Source organism: Amphiura filiformis, chromosome 4 (genome assembly GCF_039555335.1).
Source record: "Amphiura filiformis chromosome 4, Afil_fr2py, whole genome shotgun sequence".
NCBI classification, from domain to species: domain Eukaryota; kingdom Metazoa; phylum Echinodermata; class Ophiuroidea; order Amphilepidida; family Amphiuridae; genus Amphiura; species Amphiura filiformis.
In genome coordinates this window covers 71,540,147-71,555,558 of record NC_092631.1, presented here as the reverse complement: position 1 = coordinate 71,555,558, position 15,412 = coordinate 71,540,147, and the positions used below count along the sequence as shown (strand labels likewise).

General features: G+C 36.4%; 1 long non-coding RNA gene across 1 annotated transcript; it reads right to left on the bottom strand.

Annotated features, from left to right (window-relative positions):
- Positions 1 to 2,009: 2,009 nt before the first annotated feature.
- On the bottom strand, positions 2,010 to 5,088 carry LOC140149930 (uncharacterized). Its single transcript, XR_011858776.1, has 3 exons — positions 5,020 to 5,088; positions 4,364 to 4,451; positions 2,010 to 2,143 (listed from the first exon to the last, which is right to left on the bottom strand). It is a non-coding gene; the product is annotated as an uncharacterized lncRNA (long non-coding RNA).
- Between the last annotated feature and the right edge of the window lie 10,324 nt (positions 5,089 to 15,412).

Here is a 15,412-nt window from a genome sequence, read left to right as displayed (position 1 = left end):
CGTGACAAACCCTATGTAATAATACATAAATAAATAATAATTATATAAGGATGGATCAGTCAGCTACCTGCACAACCGATTCTTTTGTTCTGCAAGGCTCACTCAGTCATTTAATGAGGCAATACAAACGATCGAAATTGGTGTTGAAATGAGCAAAATTTTGAGTTACACCTTTTCAGTGTAAAATTTTTTTTCTCAGCCAAATGAAAAGCAATAATTTTCATTTTTTCAGTAAATGGCTGGAAAACTATAATGCTTGATACTGATTTTTTTAAAATCCTGGTGTTAAACTTAGGCCTGAAATTCAGTCATTTAGTGTAAGATATTCGATTTTTATAGGCTTCAGCTCGGCCCGCGAGCTTTTTCTTGGATCAACCTTATAGCTTTTCAAAGTAATATAGTTCGCTAATGAAGGATTTTCCCCAACTTTCTAAAGCACATCACCGTGAGCTATATATCATAGTTTTGTGAGAATTTCCGTTTTGATTTCACCATCTTTCACTGTCGGCTGAAAAAATTTCTAAATCAACACGTGAAATCTAAAGGCTAGTACTAGCATTGTGGATCGATATCCCTGGGTTTAATAGGAATACCGGCATGGCTATAGTGTTGCCAGAACTTCAATATAGCAAAGAAATTCCCAGACCTATAGCGCTCCTACTGATCATGTTTAACCAGAACACCCAATTGGGGATTTAATCGCTGGTCGGGCAATTTGCTTTCAATGAAAAATTGACCTGGATAACAACAAAGGAAATATCGACTATTTCTGCTGGTTGCTCTCGAGATAAAAGTACTCACCATTGCCTACTTTTACTTAGTTTGACATTTTCGGATCATGAATGGAAAAAGGGTAAAACAAAACGGAAATTCTGACAAAACTATAACATATAGACCCACACGATGTGCTTTACAGAGGTGGGAAATATCTTTCTTTAGCAAACTATGTTAGTTTGAGACGCTAAAACATGAATTCCGTAAAAAGCTCGCAGGCGAATTCAAGGCCTATAAAAATCAAAAATATCACACTAAAAGACACAATTTGATGCTTAATTTTAACACCAGGATTTTAAAAAATGTATATCCAAGCACCAAGTTTTTAACTGACATTACTGAAGAAAAAAAATATTGCTTTATATTTGACCGAGAAAATTAATTTCATAGCAAAAAGGTGTATCTCTGAATTGTGCTGATTTTTACATGTATCGATCGACTTTTAGCGCGACTAAGCATTTCTAAAGAATTGGTTGTCCAGGCGGCAGACTGGGACTACTGTTGAAAAAATAGTTATACTAATGTTTGTTGAGCACAAAGCAATATAAAGATTGTATTGTTGGTGGTCACGTGCCCAGTAATCGTGTTACATAAAGGGTACGGTATATAAAGTGTGGGGTATAAAACGTTTTATTAAGATTTAAAAACCCTTTAAAAATATTTTCATATCTATTTTATACACGAGAGAACGAGTGAAAGGAAGGAAGGAAGGAAAGAAGGATTCAAGTTAGATCAGAAGCAACAGGCTAAAAGTGAATATTGTTCTTGTTTATTTCAATATTATCTTACTGTTCTATAAATGAAGTACCCAACGAGTGGCGTAATAACCGTATACACACCAGCAGTGGCAAGGTAGAATAAACCAATTTGAATTGGTGATAGGTAAAACTAACAAGAAAGAAATACCAAACATATACGAATTATATCATGCTACAATATTCAGCAGAACATAAGCAGATTAAATGAAGCTAAACATCTTGTTCATATTATACGATCTCATTTGCAGAACATTATTACCCTTTATGACAAATTAGTAAAAATTGATAATTTTGACGTTTAACAGTCCTCGAAGTAAACTTTACGAATCTAATGATATGTATCTAAAGTGTATGTAGCTTTTGACCTTTCGTATTGAAGATATACATATTTTTCCTCAAAAGACATATCTTTTTTAGTTTTAGCTTGGAAATATTAAAACATTTCATATAAAATTCTTTATGTCCTTTTACCTGTTGTAAATGAACTGACAGCGTAGGTTGAAAAAATGCAAAGCCCGCGTTATCGACAAGGATTGTTAGTATAACTGGCCACACAAACCAAATGGAGAGAATTTCCAGTATTGAACCAGATGGTTGATGCTGTATTTGAACTGTGGAGGTAAACATAAATGATGTATAAAGAATGAGTTTGGAGAAACTATGATCAAAGTAAATGATGGTAGATAATGCCTAAAACACAATGGTATATTTGAACTACCAGAAAGTCAAACTGAAAGTACAAGAGTTTATGAATTTGCCCCACTCTCTAGGACTCGCATTTTAATGTCCTCGACGCTGTGGTAAAAAAGGAGAAGCAGCGGGGTCATCTAATACATTCATATAACGTAAAACATATCCATTTCTCATAGCATAGTTCGAGAATCCAGGCCCTGGTTTCTTCATAGAAATGAAACATAGTTACATTACATAGTAGCATTAAATCCGGAACATTAACGACCTTTTTTTAAAGCCATAATGTACGATTTCTCTCAAATTTTAATTTTGTCATTCTGTACCCAAAATGCAACAAAAACAACAAATTTGGCTGCTTCCATTTAGGTGTAAGTTAGGACGTAAACTTACACCTATGCCAAAAAATCAGGTTTGCAAAAAAAGTAACCAATTTCATATTATAAGATCATACATAACGGCTTTCAGACCTTACATTTGCAGGAAAGTCATGCTAATTTATTTCTTAATAAACAATAAACGAAACGCGATGTCATTGAAGAATAATTGCTTTGATCAAGTTTGTTTTCTCATTTTTCTAACATTTTCTTTATGTGCAATATTTTGGGTTTGGGGGTTATTTATTTATTTATTGGGAGTTATTTATTTATTTATTTATTTGGTTCTGTTGCCTGATCTGCTGGTTTCCCCCATTTCTTTTTTCTTTAAGGCGATATAATACCCCGATTTTCATCAGTACCCCTCTTCTTTTTTTTCTTGCAAATTTATTAAGTACATATATATGTTTATCACCTCATGCCCTTAACTTATAAAATATATCTACATATAAAGTGACTTTCAACCATTTTAGTAAGTCATTTTAACCCTATATATTTTTTGTTTACTGTAACCTAGTAACTCAGATCTGTGTTTCATAACAAACCATAATTTATTCTTTTCAAAATGTTCAAGTAGGGTACATGAATAGAATACATTAAATCCTTTGTTATACTCTCTATAGAAAATCTATAGTGGTGCATGCAAAATACCTACCATGATATAACACTGAATAAATTAAATACACACTTATACAATAGATGCATAGTCATTAGTTGTTAGGAGAAGAAAAGGCTATTAGGTCACCGTATGTCAGGTTATAGGTCAATTGGTTCAGGTCAAATTTAAGCATCAATTTTGAATACACATGTGAGAGTCTGTGATATCATATGAGGCATAATTTTGATATTCTGTCTTTAACTGGATATATATCGAGAAGTGCATGGTGGATATACTAATATACCTTGGGATGTAAATGGTGAGTACAATTTAGAATGCGTAGTTGAGACGGATTTCACAAATAAATATAAAATAGTTACCAAAATCACAAAAGGTAAGCTTACGGAAAACTACCCAATATGGTTGTATAGGTGACAAGAAATACAATTTTTTTCATCATTGCTGTAGTATGGTTGTTGTAACCTGTTACCTATGGCTTAATTAAGTTTCAGTGCAATAATGTCGCAAGTTAAAAATACAAAATATAGCTCAACATTGAAAATAGAAGCATTTTAACCAGTTCCTTTTTTGATAGTTGTGGAGCACCAAGTTCATGAAGTCATAAAAGAAATCAGGAACCACTTATTCCCATTTTACATATCAACTTTATTTCCCTAATGTGTTAGCAACACATATCCAAAATTTTAACGAAATCCGTTGATAGTAAGCTTTCCAAAATGAAGTGAATTTAAATCATCAGTGATGTACCTCCTTTTGGCTTCTATCTGTAAAAGCATGTAAGCTACATTGATACCGATACCACCAATAAAACGAGAAGATTTGCCCCTTCATTTTGCATACCACTTTGTCCAATTTTTTTTTGTAATTTCTTCACAAAATGCAAAAAATGCAAAAAAAAATCAATGGGTGTAGTACCCCCTTAAGGACCCCAATGGAAATAAGCCTTAATTTTATTGAGACTTTTTGGGCTATCCTTGGTACTCGTCTGGTGTTTACTCCATAATCCATACATTTCGTTGTTATATCTGGTTTTTCATGCAATTGACCACATCTTGTATGTATTTATAATGTATCTTTTTATCATATGTGCTGTAATATTTTTTATGTGAGTACTGAATAAATATGAATGAATGAATGAATACTACCTTGTTTAGGAAGAACAAAGAGAGTAATAATCACTGAAAAGACGACGCAACCTCCAAGTATGAGGAAAGGAAATTCGTAACCACCAACCTAAGTTAAAAAAACAAGTCACATTATATTGAAGTGAATATAGAAACTCAGATATTATTATAGTGTGAATATTTTTAAAGCCATATTGTAACATTACCATAAGAGATTAGTATTTCTTTGCCATAAATGTCCACTTTTAATTTTGAGCCGAAGAACTGAGGTAAAGCAAGAAAAATTAGAATTTACTACCAGCGCCGATGTCGCCAATGGTCTTTCCGTCGGTCGTACTACGGCACCATCCTTTGATATGTGTGCCACCATGAACGTACTGTGTTATGAACATCGCGTATCGAGGGCGTCCTCCTCAGCTAATATTACAATATCGTCAGCCTGCGCTTTTTGCCGAAGTCATTTTGAGAACAAAGTACAAAATATGGTTCAAGAATGCATTTAAACATATTTATTCATACATCTGTGCACAAGAACAAATGATGCATGATTGAACCCCGGGGATTGAACCACATTTTGTTCTTTGTTCTCAAAATTACAAAAAATGACTTAGGCAATTAGCGTAGCAGGCTGACGATATGGCTTTAATTGACGATATTGTACACGTAGAAACAATTACCTCATACAGCATGCCTCCAAGAGCAGGGCCTACTGCGTATCCTATACCAACCAACAGTTCTGATATACTCTGAACATACAGTGAAACACACACAAAGTAATGTTAAACAAACTTGCACATGCACAAAAAAGATTTGAAAACAACATTCATATTTTTCATGACAATGTACTTGTACACTGTACTTTGTGTATTGTATACGTTGCAAGGCCACGGAAGGGTATCAGACATTTTTAAAATGTCCGATCAAACTTTACATGTACTGTGATTGGTCTAAGCCTAACGCTACTAGACCGTATTAAAAGTGAGCAATAAAAATATATTAAGTACACTGTGTTGATTAAAATTGGAAAAAAACATTATTCTTCGGCATGGCAGTATCCTTTTTGTACGTTTCTCGTATTCATCCATTCAACATGCTTGTATATTGAAAAGGGGAAATAGTGAAAATATAGTTTAAAATAATTATAAGAAATGACAGGGAAAATAGAAATCAGATTTAATGTCTACTTACAATTATAAAAGCAACCCGTTCTGGAAAGGTGTGAGCACACAGCGTACATAGGGCTGTTTCTCGTGCTGCCGCCCCTAATGATTCTAAAATTCGTGTTATAAAGCTTAAGACTACAAATGAGGTGGTATTTGGCAACTGTATCAGGATCCTATGTGGAAAGTAAAAATTAATTCATTTTGATAATTACAAATCAGTATCAAAAGGGTCGTCGACGGTACTATGTAGTACTTATTACATAAAACGTAGGAATGGCAACTGTATCAGGATCCTATGTGGAAAGTAAAAAATAATTCATTTTGATAATTACAAATCAGTATCAAAAGGGTCGTCGACGGTACTATGTAGTACTTATTACATAAAACGTAGGAATGTATGAATAGTTTTTACACATTATACTGTCTTCGCAAAAGCTGGAGAGGCAGAATTTATATCAAGAACATGCCTCAGCCGTCATAGAGCAGCTTGAAGCAAAGTTTAGGAGTGTATTTTACCCCGTTGTGATATATTGTTGTTCTTAATGCTCCTCAAAGCACTGTGAATAAATGGTTTATAAGAGAATCGTGTTTGTAGCCAAACCTTTTCATATGCCCCGCGCAGCCATAACAGCTCGTAGACAATAGAGGTCCTGCATTCTTTTATTGATTGGCTCCAAACAAAGGATTTGAACCGGTGTCCTTCACCGTAGTTATGGCGGAGTGCAGTCCATTCAATCAAATGTTGTCATCAACCTATTTGATCGTAGTGCAGGGTTATGTGTGTGAGACGAACTGTCACGGTAGATTGCAATCATGCTTTTGTTGAATGCATTTGAGTAGTCCACCATATTTACGGGATGATACGTCACATGCAAGGCCTCTATAAGTCTCGAAGTGACCTTCTACATAGCGCACAGTGTCATCGCCCCGATACCTTCATGGCAGAAAATGCCATGGTAGGTTGAATCCACAGCCACGCATGGCCATTGTGATCCGACCTGTTTAATAGTTTTTAAACGCATAATAGGCTGAAGGACATCCGACTAAGGCTAATGACATTAGCCTGTGACTGACCTCTGTACGGTCAGCGAGCATACATACGCCATGGTCACTGCTTTTAGACTGCCTCTACGATAGTCTCCTACACAGCCAATTTGTGTCAGTCGGTCTGACACTCGTCGATCCTGTATGTTCGTGATAGCCACATACAGTCTGGCCCGAGACTACCTCCACGAGGGTCTACATGTACGCTGCGCTATTTAAAATCTGAATTTTGGTCACTTTTTCAGCTCAAGACGCACGCTAGTTTCTCAAGACGCTAGCTAACGACGATAATATCCGTTGAACATAATGTTCAAGCGCAAGGAACCAGGTCTGGTTTCTTTATACGAAATCATTTACGGGAGATATTCATCATTTTCTACACCGGTATCCAAAGATTTATCGTCTGAATATAAATCGTGCATGGCACATTTACGTGTATCGATCCCGTGTATTCATTTCAGTGTCTCTGGTTGTATAATGTAATTATTAACCGGGCGATGTCGGTGTGTGTCGTCCTATCCATTTCTGTATAGAGGTCAATGCATAAGGATTTGGTCACGCTTGCTGGTCTTGGTATGTCGTGCCCATGGGTCACGTGCGTATTTATAAAAACGTATTTATAAATATAACAGAAGCATACTTTTAGTGCAGTGCTGTAAAAAAAGTGTGACTATTTTTTGCATGGAATCTGAAAATGTGCTTTTAACAGTGTACTTCGGTTATATTTATAAATGCGCTTTTATAAATACGCACGTGACTCATGGGCACGACATACCAAGACCAGCAAGCGTGATCAAATCATCATGCATTGACCACTATACAGAAAAACATAAGAACCCTGCAGATAAAGAGGGGTGTAGTACCCCCTTAAGTCACAGTTCCCTCAAATTCGATTGCACGTCGATTTTCCCTGCCGGTGTGCTCCTATCTGGAGGAAGGCGCACTTAAAAATCGTGGTATCTACACTTCAGTGGTTTAAAATAACAAAAATTTCAAGTCATCATAATCGTGCTTGAAATTTTCCATTGAAACTGTGTTACAAGGAATTAGTGGTATTGAACCATATGCAAGAACAAATTGATCTCAAATGAAAGTTCGTAATACCATGAATACTGGGGTTTCACACCGCGGTATCAGGACGTGGCGGATTTAGAACAGTTAGAAGAGGGGTAATTTGAGCAGAAATGTAAACAATGTATAAAATGGCCGTAAAATGGCCATCGCATCACGCTTGCGCGACGTAGGAATGTGGTCCCTCAGAAGTAAGAAACCTTGATGGCCAATTGAGCCATTATTTTGGACCATTTTGGCACTATTATTGTGTAATGTTTTAGTTTAAAAAAAACCCAAAAATTAGTGAAATTAATTGAAGACATTTGTTGAGAAGTTTTCACTACTGTAAATATTAATGTCCAAAGCAGAAGGGAAAAAGGAGACTTGTTTATCCATACGTGTCTGCTCAGAGGTGATAAAACTTTTGCAAAATGATGGTCCAATTGAGCCATTTGGTAGACCATTTTGACACTATTATTGTGTAAATTTTTAGTTTGAAAAACCCGAAAATTGTTGAAATGAAGGTCCAATTAAAGACATGGGTGGACATGTTTTTACTACTATAAAAACTATTGCTTAAAACATAGTGTCAGGTGTCCAAAGCAGAAGCGAAAACGGCAACTTGTTTATCCATACGTGGGAGTCTGAGGGGATGATCCGCCCTCAAAAGTTTGACAAACAACTTTGGCTAAATGAAGGCCCATTTAAAGCACTTTGTGTGCCAGTTTAGCGCTATTCGTGTATCTTTGAAAGCATTTTACACAAGTGGACCATTTTACACAAGTCACCTGAAACTATAGCTTTAGTTTTGTATTAAGTAGCTACTAGTATATCATACAAGACTCTAATGTATAAAATACTTGCCCAAAAAATTGTATACCGATACCTGATGCTGACAGCCCAGCTAAATACACATTCTTAGCACCGATTTTTGGTATCTGTGATTAATGACAACATTTCGTAAGTTTATGTGTATGTTTGCTATTAGGATGGTATTAGGCTAGTGCACTACCGAAATGCCTAGTGCACCACCGAAAAACCTCGATAGTTAGCAAATGTGCTTACTATCGAGCGCTTTTAAAACATGCAAACATGAAGAGCCCCATCAAAAAAGTGTAAAGGGTTTTGAGCAAATCATCGATACACATAATTATATACGAACAAGTAAACCTGCAAATGTGTGTCTCAACCCCATTAGCCCAGTTGGTAAAATGCCGGATTTTCGTACAATTTCATGTTTTCAAAAGCGCTCGATAGTAAGCACATATGAAGACCTGAGTGCAAGAAGACCGTAAGTCCACTTGGCTCCTCAACATGTATACACTAAAGTTACGTATAGTTTCTTAGGGTTTTATAATGTTCCAGGGTGAAAACATCATGAAAGGTTGTGAAAGACTTGTTTTGGCCCCTGAACATGTATAAAACATTACCAAACTATACGCAACTTGAGTGTATACATGTTGAGGGCCAAGTGGACTTACGGTCTTCTTGCGCTCAGGTCTTCATATGCTAACTATCGAGTTTTTACGGTATTTTATTTGGAAATTATTGAAATCAGAAAGTATGGGAAACAGAAAGTACGGGAAACGTCAATATAATACATCATTTGTAGACGAAAGATATGGAGAAAGATGTCAATGGGTTTTAAAATTGCATAAATAAAGACACAAGAATGCGAGTGATTCTAAATTTTTGAGATGATAACAGAACCCACGTTATGGCAGCCAACGGCTGTCGCCAATTAACCCAATCGATGTTTAAAAGCATTTAAAAGATATTTGTCAATAATATGAAAATAAAACTTACATATTTCCCCCATAATGGGCAAGCAATAAACTGAACTAGACCATAAACTGCGAATATACAACCCGATGTCATAGCACTCACGCCTTTCTGCCTAGCCTGTTACAAGAACAAGATTAGTTCAAAATGTGGCTGTATCAAGATTTGAACAATAAAAATTGTGTGCGGCTAGTTATTGTCAAATGCATAAAACAGAATTGGTCTAATCAATAACGGGTTACACCTGAAAAGAGACTAGAGATTATTGAATGTTCAAGTTAAATCAAAACGACGCTTATAGTGGCGTAGATTTCTTATTAGTAATGATTAGTATTGATTCTTAAGTATGTGAATCCAGCACATTTTGGCGACAAAATAAGTTTATGGTACAAATGCACGCGAAGCCCGAGAAAAGTTTTGGCACATTGAAGCTAAACTGGTGAATAAATGCGCGCGAGGTTTTGTTTTAGGTTAAAATGGCCAAATATAAGGTTAATTTGGTCAGAAACCCCACATACACACTGATAGCCAGAATGGAGTCAAGTGACTCTATAAGTGGAGTAAAGTAGCACTGACTCTCCAAAGGAGTCGCCTGACTATCACAGGAGAGTCAGTTGACTCTACCTGTGGGGTCATTTGTATTGACTCTACATTCAGAGTCGTCGACGGAGTCAAGAAATTTATGGCTCTTCAAGGGAGTCAGACTCTGTAATTGCTTGGCTCTTGACACTGTGGAATGTATATTCTCCCATTCCAAGGGGATGGTGGTCAAGTCAAATTTTCTCCATCGTGTCGTCTGACAATCGCCAATGGCGTGAAACTCAGACTAAAGTCTCCTATTCCGGTAGGTCTATACTTTGAATTTTTATCTTGATGTACATCTATGTGTATCATTATTTTGTCTTTTTTCGGACAGTCGGAGTGACCCTGTACTGGAGTTAGGGTGACTCTATTAATGGAGTCTGGGTTACTCTAGGAGCAGAGTCCCGCCACTGCGCGACTCTATGTCTAAAATGACTCTATATTGGGAGTCAAATGACTCCTGTGTAGAGTCATCAACAGTGACTCTTCAGTGGAGTCAAAAAATTATGACTCTTCAAGGAGTCAAATGACTCCCAATATGGAGTCATTTTAGACATAAAGTCGCAGAGTGGCTGGACTCTACTTTTAGAGTCACCTAGACTCCAGTTTGGCTTTCACTGCGCGACTCTATGTCTAAAATGACTCTATATTGGGAGTCAAATGACTCCTGTGTAGAGTCATCAACAGTGACTCTTCAGTGGAGTCAAAAAAATTATGACTCTTCAAGGGAGTCAAATGACTCCCAATATGGAGTCATTTTAGACATAGAGTCGCAGAGTGGCTGGACTCTACTTTTAGAGTCACCTAGACTCCAGTTTGGCTTTCAGTGCAGGCGTCAACATGGGGGGGGGGTGATTGTATGGACCATCCCCCTAGCAAGATATTGCGTGGGGATTTGTCCCCCAACCTCCGGGATCTACACCTATGCTTACTGTCTTCTTTATTTTTCAGACGCCGCGCTGTTGCAACAGCGTTTCCTGAAAATATGGAGTGTCTAACAGGGGCTATTTTAACGTGCTTCCTGGCACGTTCGTGCAGTGAGATTAAAAATCAGTGCAGTGACAATTGAAAATCCGTGCTTAACATATTCAGTTGAGATGCTTGTAGAGCCTTTCTTACGCCAACTTTCAGGTAAAATATAAATTTTTCGCGCGCTTTGGAGGGCACTCAACACTTCATCGATACTTCAGCATTCCTTTTCTTCAAATCAACATTCATATGGCCCGATGCCTATAGAAACAGTTTAGGAACCGATATTTCAAAGTTATTTTATACAAACCGAAAAATTTGGGTTGATATTAGTTACCTCAATGACAGTGTCGTGCTAAGTACTTTTTCAAATTGACTGACCAATTCCTGCACATCATCGACTGCTTCCGATGATGGAGCTGGATTAGATGGCGCTGTTAGGACTTAGTCATAGATATGCGGAAGAAAGTAGTTCTCCACATCTCTGTTGAGAGTTTTGGCCCCTCTTTCTTATCCAGATGGCTTCTTTTATGTGTCTCCTGTTATTTTCTCTGTCTTCCTCCCTTCCGATTTCATGGTTTTGCTCAGCCACGTGGTCTGTGATAAAATATGTTATTCTCCTCCCCCGTAACGGAGACCTGTCTTTGCGCTCTGGTGAATGTTTTCTTTGAAGCTTTATCAGCTTCCGTTTTGTGTTCTTTGAGTCGCGAACCAGAAAGTCTCGATGTTTCTCCAATATATGATTTATCACAGTTGAGGCAAGGGATTTCGTAAACACAGTCCGATGTTCCCGCTTGTCTTTCGAATGGACGAGTATATTAAGAAGCGTTTGGTACGGTGTCTGATCTCCGCCAAACTCCCCTTTTTATAATTCATATCCCCAAATTTTTAGTTTTCCCCTTTTTGCGAAATGCTTTCCCTTTTTCCAAATATTTCCCCTTTTAACTTTCCCCGTTTTCAAATAGTTTCCCCTTTTCGACTTTCCCCTTTTCAAATAGTTTCCCCTTTTCGACTTACCCCTTTTCAAATAGTTTCCCCTTTTCGACTTTCCCCCTTTTCAAATAGTTTCTCCTTTTCGACTTGCCCCTTTTCAAATAGTTTCCCCTTTTCGACTTTCCCCTTTTCATATAGTTTCCCCTTTTCGAATTCCCCTTTTCAAATAGTTTCCCCTTTTTAATTTCGCCCTTTTCAAATAGTTTCCCCGTTTTCGAATTACCCCTTTACAAATAATACCCTTTTTATTTTCACCCATTTTGTAAATAGTTCCCCTTTTTACAAATAATCCCTTTTAACTTTCCTCCCGCTTTTCACAAATAGGTTCCCATTTTAAATAGTTTCTCCCTTTTTAAATAATACTCCCTTTTTGGGTGGGTGCGGCGTGCCGCACCCACCCTGTATTCTCTGACTATTGACCTACTTTTTCACATGCCGCAGTGTTGAGAAAATATTCGTGCCGGTTATATCCCAAACACCCACAGAGGTGATAGTTTACGGCGAGTTTTGTAATTATTACTTGATTTTGATATGTAAGTAATACGATAAAGTCGTCATAGGCAGTAATGTGTTTGTATTAAAAGAAATAACAAAATAATTATTTAAGTAATAGAAATACTATTTGGAAATTGCAGCAAGATTTGCAGATGTTTTTATTTGAACAGTACCAGTTCACCAGTTTTGCTAGTTTTCCTAATCTTTGGGCTAAATTAATAGCATCGTGAAGGTCATATATCATTTTATACTGACAGCTTCGGCATGTAGGCCTATACTCTGGTTGCTCTACCAAAAAGGAATTACTATCAAACCCACAAATTTATCCAATTACCCCCTGCTGATGCCCAATTATAGAGCTATCAAAATGGTGTAAAAATATCCCATAATACCATTATTACATAACAATTTTCTATCTTTTGGCTTGTCTACTGTGGTTTATCATTGGGGTGCCCTAGTCTAGCCTGGAGTGAATTTGGCTGAAGGGGATAATTACATTTGTACTAGTAATTGGTCCTGGATAAACATCCCTTTTTCATAGAGCAAGAGGACTATACTTAAATACAGCTTGTATGTGCATTGTGTTCAGTGTGTAGTGTGTACATAGGCTATTTACTTTTCAAATCTTGTGACAAATAGTGCTTGTATAAGGTATTATAGACAAATTATTAGAATGAATGAATATTTTATTCCCTGGATTATTTTTGTTGGGACAAAATAATGATATAGTTTGACGCTTTGAAATACAGTTATGTTAATCATAATAAAGTTACAAAGTTAAAAAATAATATCGAAATATTGTAAAATCAAACATTTCCCCTCATAAGTTGCAATACAACATATTGAGGAAATTGATATGACAGATATGGAAAGATACCCCAACCCTGTTGTCTCACCAGAGAAGATGAGCAGAAGTCTTTCTATCTGATGATAAAAAAAACTCTAGGTATGATTACGAAAATGTTTTAAATAACTATTATCTACAAAAGTTTTATAACCATGTTTTATATAAAATGTTAACATAAAACGTCTTGTGTTATGATGTGAAGGGTTAATATAAAAACAGGGAAAATCTGTTCCAACTGACCAGCAGAGAACAAAGGATAAGCAATAGATCAGATTAAAATCAGGAAAATATGACACAACCTCCAATGGGGAATAACAAACGTATAAACGTATAAAGTTAAAAAAACTCTTTTAACTTTGTTTATATACGTTTTGTGTTATTCCCCTATTGGAAATCGATGTTGTGTCATATTTTCCCTGTTTTTAATTGTGAACTTGACTTACTCATTCTTTCATTTCTCTTGACAATTTTTCACTTGCCCACCCTATTCCTTTTAAAGGAATTTTTATTGTTTTTAATACTCCCTTTTTGTTTGGGTACTCCCCGTTTTCCGTGCGTAGGCTTTACCCGGGGGGGGGCACTCACATGTTAAGGTGGTACGGGTATGTGCGGCGGTCAAGGGTCCCTTTTTCAGGCTCTCCGGCAGTTCCTTAAGCCCCACATTTGAATCTAATCCAGTTCTTTGAGCCTCAAACTCTGACAATTGCAGCTCTTTAAGCTCAAATTTGGAAAAAAATTGGAAATTTTTAGCTCAACAGCCTATAATTTGGCCCAAATTTCAGTTCTTCAAGCCCCTCTTTTGGCCGAAAATCAGTTCTCAGTTCCCAAAGTTCGGCGCTCCGCGCCGCACACCCCTACCAAAATTTAAGTTGAGTGCCCCCCCCGGGAGGCTTTACCAGTAAGCCTGGACCCTGGAGAGTACCGTGCACTCACTAGAGCTCATTTCGCTATACATCCATTATTGGAAAGGCGTTCTACATGAATTTGGATACCAACGTAGTTAGATTTATAGCCTGTTGTGCAAGCGCCGCTAAATTCAATGGGTTAGGGATCCGTCAACTTTTATGCACGTTTATAGAGGGGCTGTACAAAGAGCAAATCCGATATGATTGATAAACCAAATGATGTTCAGAATGTTAAACGGGTGAAATGGCATGCATAAATATTTATGCTGGTCAAATTCATAGCAATGATGTTTGAAAGTCTGTGAAGAACTTGTCTATAAACAGGGATATGTCAGAGACAACAAACAACTGGCTGCCATTGTTACAGAAGCCTAGATAATAAGAATTGTTTGTGCTATATATTCAAAAGGTTTTTTTAAAAGTTAGTACCAAAGTTTAAAACAAGCGGTCTTAACAGTGAAATGACAATAAAAGCATACATTTATAAAACGGGCCTTGACAAAATGGGCATTGCATATTTATGACAAGTGTGGCTGTGTGATTTTATGCAACTTTATTTTTAAGCCAGTTCCGAGTAATTTTCGCTATTCTTTGTTTGTCAACAATCCCGTTAACAATAAAAATGTGCTTTCTAATCAAAGGCTCTATGGCGTATATTCAATTGACCAGACAAATGAACCAGGGACTTCGGTCAGTGGTGCACGCCTCAAAAATCCAAAAAAGAATTAGTAGGCCCTATATTATGTTAGATGAAGAATGTCATTCTGATATCAAATAATTTTGATTTTTTGAAATTCGCACTTTAATACACATTTTATGGCAAATCATTAAAATTGATATTTTGATATTTAACAGTACTTGAAGTAAACTTTATAAATCTGATGATTTATACTTAAAGTGTATGTAGGTGGGATGAAAAGCCGACGATCAATTGAAAATTTTGACCTTTCGTATTGAAGATATGGATTTTTCCCCAAAACACCAAAAAAAATTAGGTCTTTTGGGAAAAAAATCCATATCTTCAATATGAAAGGTCAAAATGTTCAATTGACCGTCGGCTTTTCCTCCTGCTACATACACTTTAAAATATATCATTAGATTTATATAATTTACTTCGAGGACTGTTATATATCAAAATTTGAAAAATATCAAATTTTTAAAATTTGTCATAAAATTTGTATTATATTGTGATTTTCAAAAAATGAAAATTATTTGATATCAGAAAGACATGCTTCGT